The sequence below is a fragment of the Pipra filicauda genome, unplaced genomic scaffold (genome assembly GCF_003945595.2).
Source record: "Pipra filicauda isolate LSUMZ 115617 unplaced genomic scaffold, ASM394559v2 scaffold51_size4534324_pilon, whole genome shotgun sequence".
Taxonomy (NCBI): Eukaryota; Metazoa; Chordata; class Aves; order Passeriformes; family Pipridae; genus Pipra; species Pipra filicauda.
In genome coordinates, this window is record NW_024104665.1 from 3,459,738 (window position 1) to 3,486,184 (window position 26,447).

At 43.5% G+C, this 26,447-nt stretch overlaps 1 long non-coding RNA gene across 7 annotated transcripts in view; it reads right to left on the minus strand.

Annotated features, from left to right (window-relative positions):
• Window positions 1–26,447, minus strand: part of LOC113989126 — a 63,007-nt gene that overhangs the window by 36,281 nt on the left and 279 nt on the right. For 6 of the 7 annotated variants that reach the window (XR_005565704.1, XR_005565699.1, XR_005565703.1 and 3 more), the window contains exon 2: window positions 11,758–11,847. This is a non-coding gene — a long non-coding RNA (uncharacterized LOC113989126). The remainder of the gene's footprint in view (window positions 1–11,757; window positions 11,848–26,447) is intronic. The other variant, XR_005565700.1, reaches the window with a different exon arrangement.

The window sequence follows — 26,447 nt, forward strand, 5'->3', positions numbered from 1 at the left end:
TGGTCCTTATATATACTGAATTTCTTGAGTAAGTACTTTTTCACCCTAGATACAGAGAGAAGTACCTCCCTGTGTATCCTTATATTTGCTATTTTGGTACACTATTTTGGACATTATTAGGACAAAATATCAAATGGATTTGCTTATGTATCCAGTACTTTTCTAAGTGTGCCTATCTGACTACATATTGAAAAGCTGGTGTGATCTTGGTAGCCCTGAGAGGACATAAAAAGATGGAGGCTTTGAAGATGTAGGTACTATCACGCAAGAGGTCTGCCTAAAATAGCTGCACAGATCATCTTCAGAAAAGAGAAGGAAGTTAGGTTATTTTCTCACTTTTGACCATTGTACAATTTATCCATGGCTATTTCTCTTGCTGCTAATAGAATTACTCACACAAGTAACACAATAACACTTTAGCCTTAAGCAGTTGGCCTCCATGCTGATATACAAGTGAGCATGTCAGTTGCTGCTTACTGTGATGCAGAGAACAAATTAACCAAGAACTGGACTGGCTCCGTTAGAAGTTATAGATAACTGAAATATATTTTAATCATTTCTGTCACAGGAAAGTATTTTCTAAATGTGTTATGTCAAAACATCCCGAGAAGTGACATGTAATCCAAGGCACATGTTTTATTCTTGATTACATTTGCAAATTCAATCTCAGTCCTTTCAAGGCATTTTGAATTTCAAGTAACATTGTTAAATGCTTGTGTTCTTGATACTTAACTAAAGCAGTGCCACAGGAATATTCAATAAAGGAATTCAGTACAATAATTCATTTATTCACTGAATATCTTGTCTTAACAACTGACAATTTTTATAGATCTGATCCCTCTCCAGAGATTTAGTCATTCTCCAAAATGCAACAGCAAGAGATGAGGAGATGATAAAAAAGTTATAGCATAAAATACAGATGCTTTTCACCAGCTATGTCACAAGACCTTTCAGTGTTTGATCTCTGCTTATGAACTCTCTCCTTCTTTAAAAGTCTGTGAGACTCAATGTCTTTACAATGTCAGATCCTAGCAAAACTTTGCGGGGACACAAATTCCACACATTTAGTTTTCTAAAGCTCTAATGGTGTTTCTTCCACTGACTCAGCATAAGTGCTTCTGTTGTGCTATGTTGTGTCAGCAATTTTCAGCATTTCATATTTCACTGCAAAATATTTTTTTTGAAATTTAGGCTATCTCTAAACCCAGTATTTATGTGCTTGAAGGGTAGCTTGAATGTGAGGGACAGTACATGAGTGTGTCTGTTACGGTAACATTCCAGTAGGAAAATTCTTGATCCAAATGATGGACATAGAGTATGGTATAGCAGTTAGTTCTTATACATATACATGCTCTCATAAATTTGTGCTCTGCCCATGACATTTTTCCACTAAAGACAGATATACTTAGAATACAAATTTCCATGTGAATGGCGAGACATTTTGCAATAATTGTGTGAATGAAAAGGGGAAATTACAATCACCAATTTTAGACTATTTTATTTATACCAAGCAGTAGATGTTTCTAGTGTTAATTAAACTCCTTAGAGTATGAGAACAGTGAAATTTTGTCCAAGATAAATTCTTTGATAATTTTATATAATTTGTACCTGTAGTTTGGACTTAATAGACCAAAGTGAAGATATGTATGTGGAGGGTATGTGAGGAAAAAGTGCATGCAAAGCAGTGATGTGAATAGTGTGAAAGAAAGAAAAGCTGAAGAAGAAAAAATAATGGCCTGAGTAGATGCTGGTGGAAGATTTTCTACTCATCTGTGATGGAAAGTGATATTAAAATATTTGGTCCTCATAGAGCTCTACATTTATACAGAAATTCTGCAAAATTTTGTGCCTTGATCAACACCTGGGTTTGCACCTCCAAGAATTTAGATCTACATCTGGCCACCACCTTAGTGCACTTTGACGCAAAGCATTGCTTGTGTTGCTGCTAACTATAAAATTTTGTTTACAAGGATAAACATCACTTAAAAAGGTGATAAAGACATAATGAACAAGAGCCAAACTTTTGAAATGCTTAACCCATTCAATAATGCATGTAAGGTATACTTAAAAAAAGGAATGCCTGTTATGTTTGCAAGTGGCTTCAGATTAACAAGGGCACATATAATCCAAAGTACTGTTTAAAGGTCAGTGAAAAGTTTAAAGGTTAAACCCTGCTACTTTTTTTCACTTTGGACTCCAAGGGTCTCAAAAAGAAAGGCCATTTCTACTCTTAGCTACGCTAGTGTGAATTTAATATTCACAAGTGCTTGGTCTTAGTTGAATTGATGTGGATTTACAGCAGAAGGACTTCCATCTCTGGTCCTATACTGCTGCTTTGCTGCTTGGTTAAAAGAACAGGTTTTGTTCAGCTGCCACTTTCCCCTAAATATATATGTATATATATATGTATATATCTCTGTGAAAATTTGTCCATGCATTTTTCAGAGCAGAGAAAATATACAAAATACTCTGAATACACTGTAGAGGTTGAAAGTAAATGTATTGGGAAAGGTGAATTTCCATATTAAATAACTTTTTTTTGATACTCATTATCTTGTAGCAAGAACAATATTCTTCCATCAGCAATTCTACAGCATTTTTAAATGTGCTGCAAATGTTTGTTAACAGTAAAATCATCGTATCCCTAGTTCTATAATAAACTAACAGAAACCATACCACTGAAAAGAGGAATGTCTTATCTCAAACGAGGTTTCCTGCTAAGATAATCTGAGGAACACTGTGACTCTTGAGCAACTCTACGTTTTCTTTTCTGCTTGTTTTTCTACTATTAGCAGAAATAAACCCATAGTATTTAGCAAAAGCTTTAAAAAGTGTTAGCCAATAAACAAGAACATTTACATCTTTTCTTCCTGGAGAAATTTTTCAAGTCTCCCTCTTGGATTCCCCATTTATTCACATTCCCCGGGGACAGAAAATCTTCCAGGGGCTAAAAGGGTTCAGAGTCACTCCTGATACAAGTTGCAAGCACAATACACTTGAGCTCTGGGGCACTGACTTCACCTCCTCTCTGCCAGCCACACTACCCAGCAAAAGTCCATCCTCAGTTGTTCTGTCCTGGGTAGGACCCTGAGCAGTCACTATTGGACAAAGCTGCTTGAAGAAAAACTACAGAGTTTAGTGATAAATATATAGAAAGATTACAAACCACATTCTACAAATTTGCTTTGGGCATCGTTCCAGAGTGTTATCCAGAGAGACAGCTGGATTAACAGCAGCAAGGAGCCTCACAGGATCCCTTAACTCCCCCTTGGTCTTGCAGGCTCTTTGCAATTGCCTGTTCTGCTCCTGTGTCCTCACAATCGTTCTTCCTCAGCTCCTTTATTTTGTATCTCACCTCTGTGTTACCTCTTCAAGTCTCCCCTCAGAATCTCCACTGCCCCCCAAAGCTCCTGCTCCTGTTCATACCACACTATCCTGCCACTTTCCCACACCTGCCCAAAACCAGTCCGTGGGCAGCTCTCACCTCATAGTTCCCTGTCTGGTTTTCAAACCATATAGCACTATGGATAGGTTTTTTAGAAATCAATATTTTTTAAGCTTTTTATTTTTTCCTTTGAAACTCTCTGAAGGAACTAGACAAGTTTAAGTCTTGATCTCATGCAGAAGGAAAGATGAAGTGTTGCATAAGGGACAAAAATGAGAAATGGCAGTCTTTTTATAATATATCCAAATATTTCTGAAAAAAATACAGTATGGTTTTGGAAATTACAACTGTTTTTATGACCCATCTTACAACCTGGGGCTTGAAAATCTGCAAGACTTTTTCTTTCCTTGATCATATATCTGTAAAAGCACTTCAGCAAGAAAAGTTGCCGATGTGACCCTGCAGGATTTTTTTCCCTTTAGACCATTGTAAACATTCATACAAATAAATTGAATTGCTTAGATATGAATAGAAAATGGATGCACAAGAAAAAGAACTTGGGCAATGTATATTCATTTCAAAAGTCAAGGAAATATTGACGGAAAACACTTCTGCATCTTCCACTGGAATTACTGAATATATTTGATTAAACATATAAACTTCGCTTTGCTGTTCAAGTTCACCAAGCATGTTTGGAATAACAATTATTTTATTAACATACTGACATGATCTAGTCAAACAAAATTAAATGTGTTTTGGGGTAATAAAATGTAAGGCCTTATTTAAGTATCTTTGCTTTTCTAAAACAATGGAAAGACAGATTTCTGCAGAAGCAAAATGATATTCCCACAAAAACTGTAAATTAAAATCATTAACCTCAGCCTTGCCATAACATCTTTTTCCTCAGGACCAGCTGTCCTCAAAGAGAAATTTTAGTTTCAGAAAACTCTTAGAAAAATATACAAAATACACTGTTATGCTATTTATAAAATACAACAAGTTGTCTCTAATCTGTTCCTACTAATCAGTGTAAGGCCAGAAATAAAAAAAGAAATTGCTTTAAGAATGAAAATTCTCAAAGGGTCTTAGGGACTTAGGAAGTGTCTGAAAGGAAAAGTTTCATTTTGAGTAAGGCTGACATTCTGATGATGACACTGGCCCAACAACCTGTACAGGCTCAGATGCACTAACTTATGCCGGGTTTTCCAAACTGTGTAACTTGAGTGATATTTCTTACCTTTTTCAGAGCAGCTGACACACTTTAGTTTGAAAAATACTTGTTTTTCTTTGTCCCTTTGCCTGCTCTAGTGTAATAGGATCTGCCTTTTTAGCATTTTACCATGACATCCTTGTTACCTGTTTCTGATGGTGCCATACATGTACGCGATACCTTATAAGCAGTAAGGTTCAAAACTGCTGAAGTTGTGCACCCATGGGTTAATCTGCATGCAAGAATAATCTGGTTAATGAAGAGATGGCCAGGGGAATGCACAGACTGCCTGTAAGCTCAGGATGTGAGAGGTATCATGGGCTGTACCTGGCACTGAGAAGACCCAAACCTGCCACTGACCCATTGCATGATTCTGAGGAAGCCATTTCACCTTTCTGTTGTGCTTTTCTTCTCAGTCGTCATCTCTCCAACCTGGCAGCCCTTCACAGTAAGATCTGTCTCTTATGATATGTATCTCACAGTAGGAGCTCAGCTGGGGCTTCCGAATTAGAGCTGATTGGGAATATTCCAATGAAATGAATTTTTGTTAGGAAGTGCAGCTCAGTTTCAGTGCAGTTCTGCAGTGCAGTTGTGGGGATGTCTATCCAACATGTGAGGAAGCAAATTCAGATAATGACTCTGAAGAATGTATTGTTATAGGAAGTAGATCATCTCTAGCAGGAACAGTGGAGTGCACTTCGCCCTGGGATAACTATCAGGCTGTGGGTGAATCGACACAGTCATCTGTAGTTAGAGAGACAGCAGATCAGGAATTTGAACCTGAGTGTGCTAGGGGAGATCACATGCTCTTTGGCTGTTGTGTGTTTGTATAAAAGCAAACCTTCTAAAAGCACTTATGTTTGCTACAAGGATGAACTGGAGCAGTTTCATGGGGAAGTTTATTCAGTATCACTCTGAATTTATTCAGTTCTCCTCTGAACCCTGCCTGCTGCTAACAGTGAGAATGAGACATATTTCAACTTATAAAATAATTTCAATCTAAAGAAGACAAGAAAGTTCAGAATAAATTGTGATCAAATATTTGAGGACCATTAATGACAAAAAGAAGGAGAATTTATTTTAAAAAATAATTCCAAAGTGAAATAAAAAGGCCTTTTGGTGATTAGTGAAAATAAATTGTCCCCAGCAAGAGGAAGGAGACCACAGTAAGCAAGTGTGGGCAAAGGGAATAATCAGATCAGTACACCAAAGCAAACAGTAAAAAGTTCAGTGGAGACAACAGGAATTTTAAGCAAGGAATTAGGGGGAAAGTGGTATGGGGCTTTAGTAAGTTTTGATGCGCTATAATGAGAGAAAGAAAACAACCGGGAACTTCCAAAAGTGATACCATTACAGCTTTTAAAACATTTCCTTAGTAGTTTCTGAATATTAATTCTGGTGAAACACACTAGAGAGAGCAACACTTGAGAAAGAATTTATTTTTATAGAAAAAGTTCTGTTGTTATGAAGCAGATCCCCACTATATACCAGCGTAAGTTCCTACCTGTGTGGAACACTGCAGCAATACCAAAATGGCAGTGCTGAAGGAAAGATGTCTTTTCTCCCTTTTCTAGCCCCACTTCAGCTCCTCTTACTGTCTGCCAGGCTAAAATACCCTCAGTTTATAATCCAGAGAGTGGCTGAATCATATTCAATTGACATGATCACTTTGCAGCTGAGTATGATTGCACTACATATGTGGCATCTCCAAAGGATATGCAAAATGGCATTTGCTGAAATGGCAACTCTGTAAACATGTCTCCAGAGGGCATTTTGTACAGAAGTTAAGAATATGAGGAGTATCATATCACTTAGGCTACAGCTTTGTACTTGACCACCCACTATTCTCTCTCTAGCTTCTGCCTACCAAATGCCAATTCTGTGCATGTGGCTGCGAACTTGGGTGAGGGCTTGGGCTCCAGTGTAACTGCAATCGGGACACAGTCTGCTGCCTGGCATTGGCATTGCCACTGTTATCAATCACCTTGGTGGAAAATTAAGACCTTAAGCTCAAGCTCACTCTGTGAGTTTCCATTCTCTAATTGTTCACTTTAGATTCAACTAGAAACAATATTTTTTCCAACTTGTAGAACAATATTCCAGGAGAACATATGGAGAAACAAGTAAAATCCTAGAAGAAAGCTCAATAAAAATATTGCATTGACAGTACAGATTACTAACAAAACCACTAGATCAGGCCCCTCCACAACGAAGACAGTAACTCTTCCAGTGCAGGATGATGACCTGTATTATTTCCTCAGAAAAAAAAAAAAAAAAAAAAACACAAACAAACAAACAAACAAAACAAAAAAAAAAAACCAAAAAAAATTGTCTCCTTTTAAATTACTTGGCTTAAAAAGCCCCAGCAAACTACAAAGCCTTTTGCAGGGAAAAGGTTTGCCCGTGAACCTTCTGCTACATAAATTCAGATTAAAAAGAGAAAAATTTGAGACAAACAAGCACTGACCTGTGAGTGAGAGTTAAGCAAACACGTAGATGAATTCAGAGATACAGTCTTGTGATGGGGAAATACCGAGGGTAATAAATGTTTACAGAGGAAAGTTCTGTGGATTTTCAGGCAGGGGAATAGCAGTGGTTACCTCCTGCTGAAATATCATAGCTGCAATGAAGTGGCAAAGACGACAACTGACATGTCAGAGACACATAAATCTATCCTTACAGGGCTGACAACTTGGTATGATTGCTCTCCAAAGATAACTTTATAACTTGCTGAAGTGTGACTTAAGGATGCCCTGGAGCAGCACTAACCTGTGTACCTTTCTTGTGGGTAACTTTTTATAAGCTATAGCTTTAGTTAATAGCTTATGCAATTTTTCATTTGACCTACGGGTGTCCCATGTGGGTGGGATTTTCAAAAACACTCAGGCCCAGATCCACAGAGGAATTTACACAGAGATGATTGCACCTTAATATATATTAGGGAGCAGAGCAGAGAATTGGACACAATTTAGCCTGTAATCTAGCAAGGATACAGGAGAGGGTCTGCAACACCCTTGAATGTTCACCAGAAAATCTACCCATGCTTACATGTGTGAAATTGCTCTGGACTGTGGTTATGCCTTAGCTCTGTTCCTTCTGAAATGTCGTAAAACTGGGCACCAGGCAAGTGTTTTTGAAAAGCCCAGTCTGAATATTCCTTTTCCTACTGTAACTTTGACCCTTTCTAAAATATCTTTTAGAAAGAAGTACTTGAATTTTCTTATCAGGTATACCACTACAGTAGGAAACATGTGCAGTTTTTATTTCAGTGTTTTCTTTTTCAAGTGAACTATTGTGCATACTCGCCAGACTAAAAAGGATGATAAAAAGGACAGTAATACAATATCCAGTTTGGTCCCAGTGATGTTAACTGTGCTTAGTCCGAAGCAGTTGATAGTCTCTGAATGCAACCTGAGATCTTTGAGATCTTTGATGCTGTCAAAGAGACAGGGTGGTATCTTCACATATGTCAAACACTAGGATAAATTTTGTCCTCCGTGGGAAACAAGCCACAAGCAGCAGTGTATCTTATGAATAAGCCCTTAGGGAAGCTGCTTTATTTCCATTTTCACCCATCTTTTCACAAAGCCAAACTATCCCCCATGGCATTTGGGCACTCAAAAGACAGTTGCATTTGAAAGGCTAAAAACAGTCAAACTAAATAAATAGATGTGAAAAGCTGAATCCCTTGTGATGCCATGCTAAAAAATAGGTGCCAGCCTGGCAACTACTGCAAGAAAACTCATCTGGCTTTCACTATGACAGGTAGTAAATGCAGTAAACCGAACTCAGGGTAAACTTCTGAGGGCTGCAGAGTGAACTGGAGAAAAGTCTTTGGTTGTCCTCTAGGAACAACGTTAGGGCAAAGCCTATAAATTTAAGAATTTCTAGATACAAGCACAAAGCTTTCAATGACTTCCAGGGGAGTGTCAGCTGAAGAAAAATAGCAGTGAAAAGCCCTTAAAGACATGATAAGGCTTCATTTCAAAAACAAGGCTTCATTTCAAAAACATTATAAGTTTATTTTGCTCACACCTACAGGACAAAGCATGGTAATACTGCAAATGTTGTAATAGTATGGTCTAAGGATAAGAAAAAAACCTGCTGGGAGAGGCAGTATTTTCTCTTAGACCACCCATTTTAACCAGGGAGAAAAAAGCTTGCAGACACAAGTCCTCTTCTGTATACAAAAGACTTCCTCCAACTATTGGTATCAGCTATTATAGAAAAAGAGGTTTCTTTTCCCTTAAACTTTGCCTTGGAAACAAAGTGAGATCTGAGCTCTGCTCTAACCAAAATACTGGGTGATCTATACCTACACAATAAATAAGCATTGAAAATGTTCATTAGTAAAGCTGATGAACTCACGACACTTCCTGAGACTGACATGATTTTAAAGTTATTCAGAAAATAGATTTTTCCCCACTGGGCATATTTTGTAGGCATAAGGATTTAAAGTTACATCCTTGCAGGAAGTCATCACAGAGTATGTGAACACTTAAATCCCAAGAGTGAAATGTGGGCCCTGAGGAACTGGTATGGTTATAGGAGTGCACGGGCCTTGTAATAGCATGTTTGTAATAGGGTGGAAGTTGGTATAGAAAATGGGAGAAGAGGAAAGTAAATTCTACCCTAAAGCACTTGCACACTCGCTCTTGATAGGAAGCCAAGTAAGTATTTTATGCTGCTTCAAGATTTACAACCTCTTGTCTTCAGTGATAAAGAAAATACCACTTAAATGCAAGTAGCAGAAAAAAATAACATAAAAATAATTTTGCTACTTCTTACTTCATGGCATGAACTAAAGTGGTCCTGTCATTGCTCAATGTCAAAAAATGTAGTCTTTGTCAGATAAAATGCACCATTCACCATTTGCTGCAAAACACATGTTCTTGTTTGTTCTAGCATTTCATTCCTTTTGTGCTTTCTAGGTCTGAAATGAAAGGAAATCTGAGGAGGATGCTTTAGGATCATAGAACAGGGAAGCAGGTTTCTCTTTAAAGCTCTCCTGCTACAAGGAACTAAGATGTTTCTTCTAAATATCCATTGTAAAGGCAGGGAAGACTAAAGAAAAGTGACTCCAAAGTACTGTCTGCAGTCATGTTTGGGGTGAATGTTCTCAAAAACTGTTTTCTCCTACATTTATATATTGTGGACTTGAGCATTAAGTTCAAAAAGTTAATCAGGAACTGCTAAAAAAGGAACAGAAATCCAAAAGCAGGATAGTCTCCTAGACCCCTGAATCCAGGACAGGTATGTCGTATTTCTGAGCCCTCTTGAAAGTCTCAGTCTGTCATTCTTGCTCTATTTTGGTACTTGACCTAAAAGAAGGTAGTAACACCATTTCCTCTCACCCATTCATTTCCATTTAGTGTTCTTTCTTAATGTGTCATATAATATTGGCCAGCATGGAGGGTTTCTTTTGACACCCCAGATGTAGGAGCAGCATGAATGTATTCAGTGCTGCAGTGATTAGCAAATTCTTTAAAATAACATAGGTTTCAGCATACATCCATATTCATACATAAGCAGTAGGCACATTCAGCATTAGCCTGAAGAGAGGACATCAGGTAACACAGTGCAAGTACAGAAAGCAAGTATAAAATGAGCCTTTATCAAAAAGTTTCTACTTCATTTATTTTTATCCTGCTCTGACTGGTGTAACTTATAATTAGTCTCTGCCCGCAGTGGTATGGTTCCAAAGAATGGTGGATTAGGCAGAAACTCTAGAATTTCTCCGTAACTTGACAAGTTATAACCTGAAAAGCTACACTTAGTCCATTAAAGATTTTTCACAGTGACATTTTATTGCACCTAGAGAAATATGCCACTGTGCCATTTATCATTTTCAGGGTATGGACAGTGAAAAGAAGGTTGCTATGAAGAACAAAATAAAATAGATTACACATATAGAAGTGAGGTGAAGAATACTGATAAATATACACCACTGAATGTCAGCAAATGTCACTTGAGAAGCCATTTGCAGCTACCAGAACAGCCTTGCAAACCAGAAAAAGTAGGAAAACCAGGCAAAACAAGTTGGGTGTACTCACTTCCACATGAATAAGCAATAAATCTCTCTGAAGTTACACCAGAAAGTTGTTAAACTTGATAGATTAATCTTTTCCAAATTGTTCTGTTGCATGCTGTATATGGCTACAAAGGACTATGGATGTTTTAAAGTGAGAAAGGGAAAATATTGCTGAAAATGCAACAATTTAAGCATTTTTATTCAAGCATTTCTATTCTGCTTTGTATTAAAGGGACAGTATGAACAAAGAAGTGATTCATCACACCGCTTTCTTTTTCTTCCATAGGGCTGCTCTTTTTTGTTGTCTGAACTTCATGGTTGGAACTATTGCATTATTAACATTTCTCCTTTAAGTACATTTGCCACTCTAGCAACAGGACTTAAATCAATATGGGTTTGGTAGGTAGAAATGTTGCAAATGAAAGTTTTCTGTGCTGAAAAACTTCTAGTGCTAGCTATCTAACATGTCAACTAAGCTTAAATGAGAGACCTGCAAGACATCTATCTTTCCAGCAGCATCTGATTTGTAGATCTATGGATCAGCTCCATTTTGGGTTATGGACACGCTGACCTGGAAAAAGCTCTCCTTGTGAAAGTTATAATACTTGAGAGACAATATGGAGATTCCTTCAGTTTTATTTTAATCTGGGCTGTCTGCAGCCTCTTGGGCCACTGCTCTTCATTGATAATAAACTGAAGATCTTTGATTCAGAAAATATATCCAAAGAAAAGTAGGAGTTCTTAAAATTTCAGAATCTCTGTCTGCTTTTATATTTAATTTTCCACGAGATTCTTCCTCCTAAATTCTAATTTATCTTAGCACAATCAGAGACAGCTCAAATCATTTTGATTTCATGGTACTGTTATCCCTAGACATCACACTCATGCAAATTTCACATCAGTTTTGTTTTCATTAGTGAAAAGCAGCAACATGGATCACATAAATGGGGTCATACAGGAACTACTTTATTCAAAATATTTCATACATGCTGAGATACGCTGATAGTAGAACTATTTCAGTCAAACTTCTCACTGTATGCTCATGTAAAAGCTATAAACAACCAGCCCTACAAGGGCATCCTAAAGTCTGAGAGTTTAAATCTTTGAAGAGAACAAATTTCTTGTACTTACAGATCCTGTAGATGGAGTAAGGACGAACCTTCCTTTCTTGGGCAGGATGTTTATACAGCGAATTTTCTCTGTACAAGTCTTCACTCTATTCTTGCAAAATCAAAATCAAAAGTGATTCTTATTAGTCAAGCCAAACCCTTTATTAAATTAAATGTAAAGCCTGTTTTAGAAATGAACAATGAAAATCGGAAAACAAAGATTAAACAGATGGGTTGAACTTTAGTGAACCGCTCCCCGCCCCATTCCCCCTGATTCTTTGAAAACGAAGGTAATCTTTGAGGCAAAACAGGCATTTGACAGCATCTGTCATCCAGAAGCTCTGTAGATGTTGTGCTGCTGCTTTGGTCTTGTTTTGAATTTCTCTGTCAATTTGAATAGACATAACAGAGTCTCTAGGAGCGATGCTCTCAAGCTGAGAAGGCAAGGACTGTGTCAGATTTAACAAAGGAGAAAAGATCTAAAAGTTTGTTACCTCATCAAGAATATCAGAGTCCCCAAAAGCTTCTGTTTTTACATAAAAATATTCAGTTTGGTGAAAAGCAAGAGAAAGCTTATTTACTGTTTATGTGTGAAATGTAATGTTACATAATAATATGCTTACCATTTCTTTAGAAGTTCTGAGATGTAGTATATTTGCATACACTCATCTTCAAAACAGGCAAAAATACAATTTCTTAAAGGGTGTTTGAAAAATAGAAGTGCTTGGCTAAGAGGTTTTAAAGAAATTCTTGAACAAATAGGCACCACATGAATAAATATGCTGATTTTACGACAAGCAATGAAAAGAAGCTTCTGGTTAGCAGCCTTGTGAATGGTTTAGCCCTTCCTTCCTCCATCCTAAGCATGAAAGCTGCTATCCACACCCCACACTTGATCCAAACTACTGAATGTGATACAGAAGTGCCTACTGATGTTGGACCAGGCCCTGTAGGCCTGCATGAGCCCAGAGCCAATCTATGCCTCCTCATAACCTGAAGTCCCTCCAATGCAGCTGTTAAGGTATGTGCAAAATATCTGAAGCGCCTAATCAGACAGACCTTGTCCTTTGGAAAAAGTAGAAATTTTGCCTGAATACAGCGGTACAGGTTTTGCTTTGGTACAGACGGTAATAATGAAGAATCATAGTTTCTGCTATCAGGGGGTTTTGATAGATTTGTCTTTCTGAGTAAAAAGAACGCACAGTTCAAAAGGGTGGAGGGAGAAGATTGTAATTTTTGGTCCTTTTTTATTTTAATGGCTAAACATTGTAACGCTAGCTAAACAGAAATTCTTGTCTGTTAATAGGTTCCTTTAGTTTGTAATAAATAAGAATGCTAATGACTAAAATTTGGTATTTGGTATGCATTAGCTTTTGTAAGTCTTTTCTTTACAGGCTTCATTGACATTCAATATGGCAAGCTTCCTTTGAAACATATTTATAAAATAACTACAGTATAATTAAACCAACAAAGCCATCTTTTAAGTAAGCTTAATAGCTCAGTTTTTCACTCTGTAAATTTTTTATTTCAAGGAGGAAAAATAGTTATACTCAATTCTACTATATATTTCATTTTTTTATCTAATATTTTCTTTTCGTTTGCAATCTGTGCATATCTAATTCTTGACAACTGTGATTATTAATGTGTGCATGAAAAACATGCTTCAGAGAATCTTCCACAAGAATATTTTTTGTTAATGAGAATTGAAACATATCTTGACAAAGAAATATATGTAATGTATATGTGTATATATACATATTTTAATAGCTAATGGTGGTGTAGTTAATACAGAAAAATGGATTAACAGATATGGCAGGTAATACTCAAAGTGGATGCTGTTTGATAAATGTAACTAAAAATATTTTAATTCTATAAAAGCAATAGGTAAATAAAAGCAATTATATTTAATTTTGCTTTCAGCTTGTGAGCATTTACTGTAAACCTTAATAGAGGGGAGAGCTTGTACAGAAGGCTAATGGTAGCCTTAGTCACTGTTAGCATTACTCATTAGGGTTTGTAAGCAGTACTTATTCTGAGGTATTTCCTCTGGAAGACTAAAATGTTCTTTGTGAGGGTACTTGGATCCTGATAACTCTAGTTCATTATGATATCTACCTCATTCAGAAAACTAAAGTTTGCAGAGTCCTCAGCTGTTTGAAAACCTTCATACTGTTTGGAGCCATGATCATGTTTACTTAAGGCCAAGGTAAAAAGTGATAACTCTCATCATAATAAGTAAAGTGGAACCACGTAACTGTTCCTTAAACTCTGTCCTTTACAGACACAGTAATATTGAGACCCCATTTACAATATGGTGAATAAAAACAGTTGACATCATTGTTATAATCTTTATTTAAAACTGTTACCAAGGTTACTAATTACCATCACTGTGTGCAACAGGTCCCTCTGAAGCAGGATCTTTACAGATGAACTGTAACGTGTAGGATTATAATAAAAGGCATAAGGGATTATGCACAGGCAAAAATGTTGAAAGTAACACAAATACATCTACATTATACGATCATTGCGTTGCAAAACCTCTGCTTTCAAAGCTGAAATGCACAATGTGGCTTTTTGTTTAATTCGAGATTTTAGAGAGATGTTAACCATTTCCTGAAGTGGCTTCACAATGTCGGGGAGCAGAGGAGGCAGGAGTCATAGAGACCTATAAAACCTGCTGCTGCTGGAAATGTTCTCACGTCTTCTCCAGTCTTAGCAGGGCACCTGGTTTACGGGGAAATATGCCTCTATTGTGTTAAGCAGGACTGCAGGGGGTGAGGATGGAGCTGGCGGCCACACGACCCGCAGCCCAGGGCTGCCCGCCGCCGGGGCCGTCCGAGCGGGACGGCGGAGACCCCCTGGGCATGGGGGCTGAGACCGGGCCTCCAGGGTCTCCAAAGGGGGAATCTCGCCAGAGCTGACAGGGTGGCTAAAGGGAAAGCGGGACGGCAGGTGAGGTCCCGCTCGCCTCCCGGCCAGCACCTCCATGCCCCGCTAAATCACCCTACCCCGCCCTCAACTTAATGACACAAATCCGGGCTCTTAAAGTCTTTGCGACTGATCGTACTTGCTCATTTATAAATAATGATCTCCATATAGATGCATAACAACAACATACCAGAAGTGTTTGGGGAGAAATCCGATTAAAGTCTATAGCTTTTTTTCCCCCCTCTCTCCCGGAGCAAAAGTCTTTCTACAGGTCAGCTGCCGCAGCCGGCCCAGACTGCGGGGTTAAAGGGAAGAAAAGGCTCCAGGCGGGCCACTTCCCTCCCGGGCGACAGGAGGGGGCTGCCACCGCACGGCGGGCCCTGCCGGGGGGCGGCCCAGCGGCCCCCTCCGCCCACCCGGCCTGGGGGGAGGCTCGGCCGGGTATTTTGGGGGGAGGCAGCCGCCGCACTGGCTGGAGCGTGAACTCTGCGGCCGGGACCGATTTCCCCCCGGCGCCAGCATCCCCGGGCAGAGTCGTGGGGCCGCCCCGCTCCGCCTGGACCGGCCCGGCCTCGGGTGGCGGTGACGCAGAAACGTGCTTTCCTTTCCTCTTTCGGGCGATTTAGGGGAACTAGAAAAACAAACATCGGGCCGTTTCATGAAACGGTGGAGAAAACTCCGAAGGGAAAGAGAGCGGGGCACATCCTTTTAGAGGAAGGACAAGGGTTCTCTAAGGAGGGAAAACAAAAGATGACAGTGGTGGCTGTAACCCCACCATGAACCAAGGACCTCCTGGCCACGCTCGGAGAGCTAACCTCTCCGGACTTCCCATTACCTCTCCATGACACTTCACTAATGCTCACACAATGGCCAACAGAGCAGTTTAAGTAAAGATATTTTAACCTGAACTAAACATTGTCTCCAGACAATACGATGCAAAGCAACATCTGGTACCACAGATAAACAATGCTGTGCAACAGCATATGCTCGACGTCTGGAAGTTTATGTCAACGCTAAGCAGTTGAGGAGGTTGTCGCTGCTCGGCATGAAATCATAATAAATGGCTGTTTGCTGTACTTCCTAGATGAGCATCTAGGATCTTTCCTCTCAGGGCATCCTCTTCAGGTTAAGATTGCTCAGCAAGACATCTTCGGACCCCATCCGCGCCTCTTCCCTCCCGCCCTCGGAGCAAACCACTAGTGAGAAATACCACGGGGAGAGCCCGTGGACTGGCCTAGAGAAAACACCGGGTTACCACTTCCCTGCTGTGGCTCCGGTGGGCACGGCTCGGCCGCCGGCGCCGGTGGAAGCGACCGATGATGAATGGCCAACTTCAGGGAAGCGCTTCTTTAAAGAGGAGGCTCTAGGCTAATGAAACAACGGGAGGTGACTATTGCAAACAGCTGTTCCTCATACATATTTCATTATACAATCAGATAATGCGTCTTACCACCTTCTCAATTATTCACAGATAAACATTTTCAAGACGTTTTGACATCTGTCTTAGGGCCTGCTATTAATTTAGTAATCACTATGGTTAAAAATGCATGGGGACTGCACCTCACAAAAACTCAGATTTCACTTACGAGAAGTACTACCGTAAGAGCCCTCGCCCCAAGATGGGGGGACCACAAGATCGTCACCCTGAAGCCCTCGGGCTGCCGCTCCGGGGGGGCTGCGCTGGCCCCGCGGACCGTTCCTGTGTGCCCGGGGCTGTGCAGCGCCGGGCCCCTCCCGGCGCCCTCCGGAGCTCCCGGGGAGAAGCGATGGGCGGAGGAGGCCGAGCGGGGAAAGAGGCGACACTTTTCCTCCCTGGCAAGCCAGGCAAACACCCAGAAAAGTCGTGTCTGTCTCTTCCGTTGGGCTCTTGGCACAGGCGCTCCCGCTTCTCTCCGCAGGCAAAGGGCGCTCACCTCGGGCCGCCCCGTAAAAGGACACTTGCCTGCCCGGCCGAGTGATCCGCCAGTCCTCCACCCAGTGTCCCGGCCGGCCGCCCGGCGTGGCGAGGCCAGCCCGGCCGGGGACAGCGGGGGGACGGTGGCAGTTCCCGTGGCTTCCCTCCCCGCGGAACAAAGCCCGCGTGTTCCCCGGCTGGGCAGCGAGACGTGCTCGTCCTTCCTGAGCGCCGGGAAACTTCTCACAGCAAGTTTGTTTTACTGCGGCCGGCTGGTTGTAAAACCGCAAGGCTTTAGGAAGGCGCAGCGTCTCTTTTGTGTCTCTTTCTTTGCAACAATCCGTTTTCTTAAAACAAATCTCAAGCCATCCCCGAAACGCACTTGCACACGCACAGCTACCAGATGTTACACATGAACATTAAAGAGCGAGTTAAACGAGCAAAGAGGAGAATCAAATCTCGACAACCCTTTCAGACACTTTATTGATTAAATTAAGCCTCTCAGCTCCTCTTTCCTTCCTCCACTTCCCCAGGTTACCTCTTTTTACCAAAAAATTCACACACAATCGGCGACCTTCACGACCTCCTCCACCCCCAAGCCCAGGTAAGTGGATGAAAACGCTTGCGTACTTTCCCGTCCTGCTGCATAAGCTCTTGACTACAACTAGTTTCTAGAGCTGCGGTCTGGCCAGTGATAAGGGGATTCTGCTTTGCACAAGGCACAGGACCGACGCTTGAGCCAGCAAAACGAAGGAGAAGTGGTATTTTCAGCCTATGTCCCTCTCCTCTGCCCGTCCCGCAGGGGCTTGGCCACCCCCACACCTACGCATGCCACCCCCGTCCTCCCCTGTGCAATGACCTGCCCTTCGGAGCTCGCACACGGGGGGTCTACCAGCTATCAAAGCGCTGGCCGTCTCTGCTTGACGCATCCCGGATGGGTGTGCTCTAAAGCCTCACGGAGAGTCCCGGCCGTGAATTTCATTTTAATCGCACGGCCAAGAAAAGTGCCGACACCAGGGACCGCTGAGTATGTAAAAGCCTTTCTGCCTCGCAGGTGGCGGAAGGCAGAGGAGGGTTTGGGGAGAGGCAGAAGAGGGGATGCTCTGTGAAATGGAAACGATAATTCTTAGTGCTCCTTCCAAGTATTTCCCACAGCTGAAGACCTTGTCTTCCCTTGAATGCTCTGTAAATAGCAAAAGGGTTAGTGGTGAGCTCCGAGTCTCTAGTTCGGGTCTACCTGGAACCCATGATTTTAAAATTCAGAAATAGAGGAAATCGAGCTGTGAATGTGCGGAGGGAAGAACCCTTCCATCTCAGCAGCATTCATCATATTTTAAAGTGAAGTGTCAAAAGCCCGCTGGAATCTTTCTGCCAGTGGCTCTTGAATTGGTCCTGTGCTCGCTCAGAGCCGGTCTGTGCCTACCTGGCTCATAACTTGAGCTGTCTGAACTCCTTCTATAGTTTCAACGCTGTAGGAGCAACTGTGGCCCCGCAGAGCCGTCCTGCTTCCCGTTCCCACCCTAGCCTCAAGACGTCCTTCGCCCTATTGATGTGTGCTACAGCCAAACAGGGCAAAAAGACGAGAATTGTATTCGACAGATGCTGCTCACTCGTGAATAACAGGTTCAGCGCATACGGTATCTCTCGCCATTATCCTGTAAGTTAATATCGAGTAGCAATAGCTGTCTAAATATCAAAATCTATTTATAGGGGATGCAGAGCTATGACCTCTCCATCTGACCTTCAGGAACCGCAGGCTGCAAAACAGAACAAATGAAGAAAGAAAAAAAGAAAACAAGGAAAAGCACAGGATTACAACGGAGATTCGTGCGTAGTGGAGCTGGGCTGGGCTGCCTTTGTTCCGAAAACCCTGATAAGACTTGAACTTTTAGGACGGCACCGACTCTGCGGCCCAGGGGAGGAGAGGCTCTGTCCGAATTCTCTGTGTCTCTGCTGAGATCACGGTGTTGTTTCGTTCACTTCTGCACCTCTGCAAAAGTTGTTGTCAGGTTTTGGGTGGGGTTGGGGTTTGTGTTTTTTTTTTTCACATTAAAAAAATTGCGGGAAAACAAGACAAAACAGCGCCGTTGACTAAGCAGCAGGTCTCAGTGAGAGCTGAGGGAGCGGAGAGCTCAGCCGAGTGCAGACCCACAGCTCGGGAAATCATTTCGCACGAGGGGCAGACGGGAGACGGGGATTTGCTTATTTTGCTCCTCGTCGCCTTCCCAGCACAAACGAGGGGTGCGCGGAGGGACCGAGGCTTAGGGAGTCTTCCCAGTCCCCTCCCTAGCAAGGAGAAGGATGGGGGAAATTGGGCGCTCTCGGGCGCTGCCCGGGGGTTTCTGGGGTCCCTGGCAAGGCGAGTGTTGGACCCCGTGACATCCCGAACTCCCGGGAATCGTCCCCCGTCCGCACCCTTCCCCAGTGGGCGGGGAGGGGGAGGATGCTCCATAAAGTCCCAGAGCAGAAATCAATGTTATAAAGCGCATCCCCTCAGAGGAAACCGAAAAAGGGGGGGGGGGGGGGGGGGGGGGGGGGGGGGAAGAAGAGAACAATAATCCCTAAGTACTTTTTTTTTTTTTTTAATGGAACCATCGAGAGGTCATCCAGTCCGAATTAACAACTGCGTAAACCTAGACCAACTGCGAAACCTCACTCTCCCCGCCCCAGCTCCGGCTCCCAGCGGTAATATGGCGCCTGCGAGCGAGAGAAGCACTTTCCTCGGTGTTTAGCAGTTGAAATGTGCTCCCTGAAGGTCACACCAGGCGACGCGCCCGTTGGCTGCCGCTCAGGTCCAGGGCTGGGCTGGGCTGGGCCGGGCTGGTCACAGCGCCGGAGCCCCCGACCGCCATCCCACCGGGGACAACAGAGCGGCCAGGAGCACAGGGCGATTTCCTACAGCCAAATGTGCCCAGGCTCGGCTTTTTCCTACCCTTTATGTTTCTGTGTCTATAAGGGAATCGTAGCTAGCCTACCTTTCTGTCTTATTAGGGAAAAAAGACCACGAAAACAAACCAAAACACCCCAAATCCCACAGCCTAAAACAACCCGGGGCTCCGAGGGAGTTTTTCCCTATGCCAGGAAATTAAAAGACTCAAGTCTCCTACGTGACCGTGTTGAGACACAGGAGCACTGTTCGCAGCTACTTTAAAGCACCAGTCTCAGTTGGTTTGGAGGTCGGAGCTACTGTTCTTCAGAAAGAGAAGCGTAGTTCAGGAGGCAAACTCTGTCCCCGGAGGGTGTGCAGACGCTCTTTCCGCCGTCTAAGTGCACCTACCAAGGGAAAAGAGAGGTAGGGCTGCTAACCGCGCAGCTTAAATGTTTTCTCCTACCGGGGGCTAAGCAGGGAATAAGCTTCTCTAGCTACCCGAATAAATTTAGAAATATTATAAAACAAACAAACAAACAAACAAAAACCACCCAACGTATTCTTGGCATTTGCGTCCCACATGAGAAAAGTGTCTCGAAAAAACCAAATCTCCCAAACTCTTCCCAACACACTTGGCAATAATCTCTTTTTAAATCTTGGGTCTTGCTACCACATTAGGCTCCGTCATATTGCATTCCAAAGAAAATAGACTGGGTATTAGAAGAGGAATCTCCTCTTCCTAATGAATATTTACCCTGAGGTCATTACATCCGTAATGGTCCTCGCTTAACTTACCTTACTCCCCCTCTTTCTCTGCTAGAGACTGGGATTTCAATCACAATGCCCTCGATTTTAAAGTACCGTGTACCATTTAATGGCGGGGTGCAGGCGAGGTTAGAATATTATTGACTTTATGCAATATATAAGATGGATACATTTAAGACTTTTAACTTTTTGTTGCAATGACATGCTGTACTTTTATGAGATACCTATTATGCAGACAGAACCATTGTGCTGTAGCTGCCTCACAGTTGCTGGATCGTTTCTATCAGATGAAAGATTTTGAATAGTTTTCTTTCAACAAGGCATCCTTTTGGTCTTGATACAAAGAATGTAGGCATGGTATACACTTAAACAGCTCTGTCATAGAGCAAGATTAAATAGAGTATATATCGAATCCTGTCTGCAGCATAATACGCACAGGGAACAGAATGGAGCTCACTCCGCCGCTGAAGGAGTACATTAAGGTCTGATGTCCCGGGAGCATCTTCCAGATTTCCCTTATCTCTGATATTCGTTAAGCTGTTAAAAATCTTTACAGACGCGCTTTAAAACCGTCTGTTTCTCGCGGAAAGACCGAGTTCGATAACGGAGTCTTTTAACAAAATCTACTGCTGGTGCTCCGGTAAAGGGACAAGTTACCTTCTATCTAGTCCCCCATCTCGGCGGCCACCGGGACGCCGGTGTGCCGGGGGGCCGGTGTGCGCCTGTCCCGGGCGGGCGGCTTTTCCCTGCCCTCCTGCAGGGGCGAAGGAGGGGTCCCCGTTCAGCACGGCCCTACTGTGCTGGTGCCCCCCGCCCCCCGCGGCGGCAGCCCCGGGACGGGCGGCGGGAGGGCGGTGCCCGCGACCGCCCGGTGTCAGGACTGGGGGACAGGGAGTGCAGCCGGAGAGGCTCCGCGCCCGCGGCTCCCCCTCCGGTGTTCACTCGAGCGACTTGACCAAAGTGCACGTGCTGAGCCCAACTTCCCTCTCCCCAGCTTTGTGCTCTCCGCTGATTGAGACCCCATATTAAGCTCGAGATCCTTTCTAAGCAACTACTAAGAAGTCAAGAGCATCCTTGCTTGCTTTCTCTCCGTGGCCTTTCATGCCCTCAATTTGTTATTCTACTGACACTTTTCTTAAAGTTAGCGCCTAGCATTGAAACATTAGTAACAAAAGCCCTGGAAAATCTCTCCCTCCTCACCACTAAATCCTCTAATGGGTCAGTGCGTGTCGAATTTTTATTTGATTTCCAATAATCTCTAGCATTTCAATATTAAACCTACCTCAGCACAGAACCTCACCTATGGGAGGTGTTTTTCAGCGTTGCTTAGGAAAGTAGAGACGCTCAGATTTCCTTCCACGTGCACCCACTAATTTATAAATGAGTGTATACAGCTGTCTTCGTGTATATCTGTGTCTCTATATCTGCAGTAATGCTTTCATTTTGTGTCAAAATAACATATCCTGTCACTCCACGCCAAAAGTATATTTATCGAATGGAAACAGCACCGCAAGCTGCATCTTCTTTATCAAACCTTCATTTCTGTTTTACCCAATTGTAAAATATCTTTTCATTTCTTTTCCTATTTTAAAATATGTGTTACAGTAATTGTTACTTGGAGGTCTTTTGTGTATCTATAGCTCCTTTGATTCATATCTTTTCCTTTCTTTTAATCTTGTTATGCAAAATTATATACACATTTCTCAGGAAATCCAAGGAGCATAACTTTATTAAATAAAACCTCCTAATCTTCGAGTCTTTCAACAAATGCAATTTTTTAAAGTACATGTTCCTAACCCATGGGTGTTGGTTTTTTGGTGGTTTGGGGGTTTTTGGGTTTTTTTTTGAATGAAGATCCCTAAGTCCTCTTCAAGTTATTACACGGATTTGGTGAAATGATTCTTCAGCTCTCCAATTTAAATAAGTTTTAGTGTGAACCAAGAATGAACATTATCCTCTAACCTGAGGTCAAGTGAAGGGTGATTTACATGACAAAGAATAATTCCCATTTTGTCCAATATGAAACAACTTCACCTTCGGCATCATTAAGAAGAATTTAGCACTTTCAAGGTTTTGGGGGTTGGGTTTTTCTTTTTCTTTTTTTTTTTTTTTTTTTTTGTAAATAGTTGGCTATGTATAGCGCAATTTCCCTTTTATAAATCACAATACAAAGGCTGACTTCTTGTGCTCCTGAATTTCGGCTATTATTTTTATAGCCTTAAGTAGAGTGAATTTGCACCTGCTGGTATTTAAACTTTAACATATTAGCTGGGGAGGACTTATCAACCCAGCGCACTGCCCTGAAGCAAATTAACAATCTTCATTAAAGTAAAGGGGGGGAAAGGCGGGGGAGATGTGACCATTTAAGACGCTGTCCGGGATCTCTCTCATCTATACATGTTCCGAGTGGATTATTTGGGGTCTTTATAGCAGCAGAATTATCGCTTTACTCCCCCTCCCCCCAACACACATTCGCTTCTAAATTTCTACTTTTCGCCCGGCACTTTAACCCTCTCGATGCCTTCTTCCCCTCCGTGTGGAACGATGCCCCGCAGAGGAAGGTTGCAAAGAGGCAGGGGCGGCTCGGCTGAGCTCCCGGTCTCAGCCCCAGCGGCCTCTCGCTCCCACCCCACCTCCCTTTAAGAGCACTTCCGAAAAAAAACAGGTCGTGCTCTTGGTGGTTTCTTCTCTCTCTTTTATGGCCACTTTCGGCTGAGCTTGCTCCCTCCCCTCTTCTTCCTCACACTCGAACTCACACTACAGGAGCCCCTGAGGAAGTGATCTCAGTCTAAATATCAAACTTACCGTCCGGAGGATCCTGCCTGGGAAAAGTTCTGCTCTGTTGGGTGTCAGAGTTAAAGAAACGACCGTCATCCCTCGTTAAGAGCTCAGGGCTTGGGGAGAGGGGATGCTGGCAGAGGGCCACGGGCAGGGAGCTGAGCTCCCTGGCTTTGCTAGCCCGGCTGCGCCGGCTCTGTGCCCCGAGGGGCGCGAGGACCCAGACCCCCTTTCCCCGCAGGCGGCTCCGACGCTCTCGGACAGAGCTCTCGGGACAGAGGCGCACCGGGCACCGACCCCGGGACTTCTCTAGCGGACCCGGAGTGCGCACCTAGGCGCTGCTCCGCGGGGGTATCCACGTGTTCCCTGTGGCGGGAGAGGGCCCCCGGGGCAGCGCCCCGTGTCTGCCCGACCACCCGCTTCTTTGGGGGTTGTGTGGGGTGGTCGTGTGCTTGTTCACGGCTACACCGCTAAAGTGGGAGCGTTTCGTGTTTACAACCGGCTCCGGCTTGTACTGGTGAGATGTAGTTCAAGCAGCGCTCCTGTGTGTCGCGGACTCTTAACTGGAGCTTTGCTCAGTCATTGAGAGCAATAGAAAGTATATGGAAATCAATATATAGACAGTGTGGAGGGCAGATAATGGATTCGAGTCAGTGAGTGTTATAATCTGCATTATGGGCTTCCTATTGTTTAGACTGAGCACAAATTTCCAAAGGGTGAAGTGTTGGGTTTGAGTCCCCGTTCTCTCTTCCCCCCCAGCTCCCCCTTCTTCTTCTTTTTGGAGGGCTTTGTGTGTATAGGGGGAAGGGGAGTGTTAAATCCTCCTGCCACAATTATCAGAGTAAACCCCCCCCTTCCTGCCCGCCCCATCTGATTTTAAAGGTAGTGCTTTCACGGCGAAGCTAATGACTTTCATTTAATTGAACATGCCCTGATGTAGCGGATTGTTCTCGCAGCCCTGCGCCTTTGTTGCTTTTGGGGGGAAATAAAGCTAATCAAACCTTTTGTCACGGCCAAATTCTCCCTCAGGGTCTCCCAAACATTTGTTTGAATAATTCACCTTAAGAATTGAAAATACTAATTGATTTTAAAATGCTAGCCCGGAGGGACGGGGAGGTGGGGGGTTGGGGTGGGGGGAGCCTGGAAATTAGAGGCGAAGAGCAAACGTCTACCTGCCAGCAGCGAAGCCTCCGCAGCCACTGCCCTCGCCGGGAGCCGCGGCCAGGATGGGCCCCCCCGCAGACCGCAGTGCCCCCGCCGCTGCCGGCCGCACGCTCCATTCCGTCCCCTCCCTCGGCCTCTTCTCCCCCTCCCCACCGCCAAACTGCGCCTGGTCACCTTGGCCCCGGACTCTCCGCTGAAGTGCCAGCGGTGGTAGGGGTGGGCTCCACCGGGCGGGGAGGGGGATCCCGGTCTGGGCGTCTCGGCCCCATTCAGGGAAGAATTTTGATGCGATTCATTAGAAGTAACGAGTTGACATAAGGTAAATCTACATCGAGGGGGCCTTTCTTTGAGTGCATGGGGAAGCTTCATTAACCATCGCTAACAAGGCGTGCAAATGCTCTGATTGGGCAGCTTTCTTGTAACGCCAAGGCCTTAGCAGGATGCCCACCTAATGAGGGTCACTACAAGAGACTGATAAAATATTCAAATTTTCTGTCGCACCAGGAACTTTGTACTAAAGTAGAAAGTTGAAGCAACTGTGTGCATGTTTACCTTGAGAAGGCACACTCGGGGGAGAAAGCATCTAGCTCTGACATCTCCATCTCACGAAGAAGCACCGAGCTGGACGGTCGCTGCTTTATGGACGTTTATTTGTTAAATTCGTCAACAGACTTCCACCCGCCTTCCCTCGTTCTCCCCCAGTTTAATATTGTTTCTCTCGGGTTTAATGTGCTGCCTAATAAATAACTTGTCTGAGAGGTTCCACGCTTTTTTTCTCCTTTTCTATCCTTTTTTTTTTTGCCTTGAAGAAGAATTATTAAAATCAGCCTGATGGCTTTAATGATACGTCAATCATTTCAAAGTTACTGCTTGTTGCTAATATGTCAGACTCTGTACACATCACTGCTACTTCCTCGCTGCCGCGTTTAAAGGCTGCCCCCTCCTCCCCCCCGCAAATTGTTTCTTCAAGTTTTCATTGCTAGGTTACGATTTCTAATTAGAGCTAAGTATTTCACTTAATATTTAATTTAGACGCCCAGCACATATATCATACCTAGATCAGTCAATCAAGTGTCCCTTGTTGATAATGCTACATCATTAAGAGTTGTGTTTAATTCAGGAGCAAGCGACTGTACGGCTGCTGCTGCTGAGGAGCAGGTAACTTTCGACTGGTGGGAGCTACCGGCAAATCCGGAGGGATGGGGGGAAGCAGCCCAGCTCAGCCGGGAGGCTGCTGTGGCTCCCTCACCTCCTCCGGAAAGTTCACTGCTTCCCAAGCGGGCATCTCGCCGCAGAGGCGAGATGCATTCCTTTTCTCCCTTTTTTAAATAATAATAATTATTGTAATAATAATAACAAGTATCTCACGTTTTCCTTCTCCAGCCTCTGTGCTTATGCAAAATTAAGTAAAGGAGGGGTCCCCAAAAGTTTAACTTGGAAGCTGGAGCACTATTTTGGACCACTGATGAAATACCCTCTCGTCTTTTTAAGCCAATCCAAACCGCTAAAAAATAACACTTGCCCACTTGTTTCTTATCACGACCGGTACAGCACGCACCGCATTCACAGGGCTCTGTTACGGCAGCCGGATGGGCCACATCTTACACACCCATCAAATGCTCATTCATTTATCCCGGAAAATTGTAACTAAAGAGAGAGAAGAAGAAAGAAAGAGGGAAGGAAGGGGGAAGATAGATGTGTTTGTAAAGATGGCATCAGTGCAAATTTGTCAGCGCTTGCCCCTGAAGACTGACAAAAATTGAATTAAATCGTTATAATAATAATAACAATATCAAAAAGCCTAACAAGACCAACACGATGGGTTCTCTTTTACCTGCCCCAGGTTCTCCCTTTCTCCCCCCCCCTCGCCTTCCCCCTCGCCGCGGCCGCAGTGCTGTATTTTCCTCTCGCCGGTACCTCGACCGCTACGCCCCAGCCCCGTCTGAACCCCTGCCTCCCCCGATAAAAAAAATAATCAGCGCTTGCAAGCCTCGACTGAGTCACTCCCGAGTCAGGATTAAGGGGCACTAACTAGGCAGCAGAAAATCGCAGCCTCTTGGGAGCGACCATCAAAACAAGCAGTGAAATAAAAGAGCCTCTCTCTCTGCTTCCCTTCCTCTCCCCAGAAAAGTCCTCCAGGTTGGCAGACCGACAGACGCTCACAACTTCGTAGGGCTCCCTCCATAAGAAACCACTGGTTTGCCCGGGTTTGTTCAGGGGGAGGTAGAGGGAACTGGGGGGGAGCTGCTCCTCTGCCCTGCAGAGCCACATGTCATTCTAGCAGCTGAAACAATGAATCATGTGGGACCAAGTA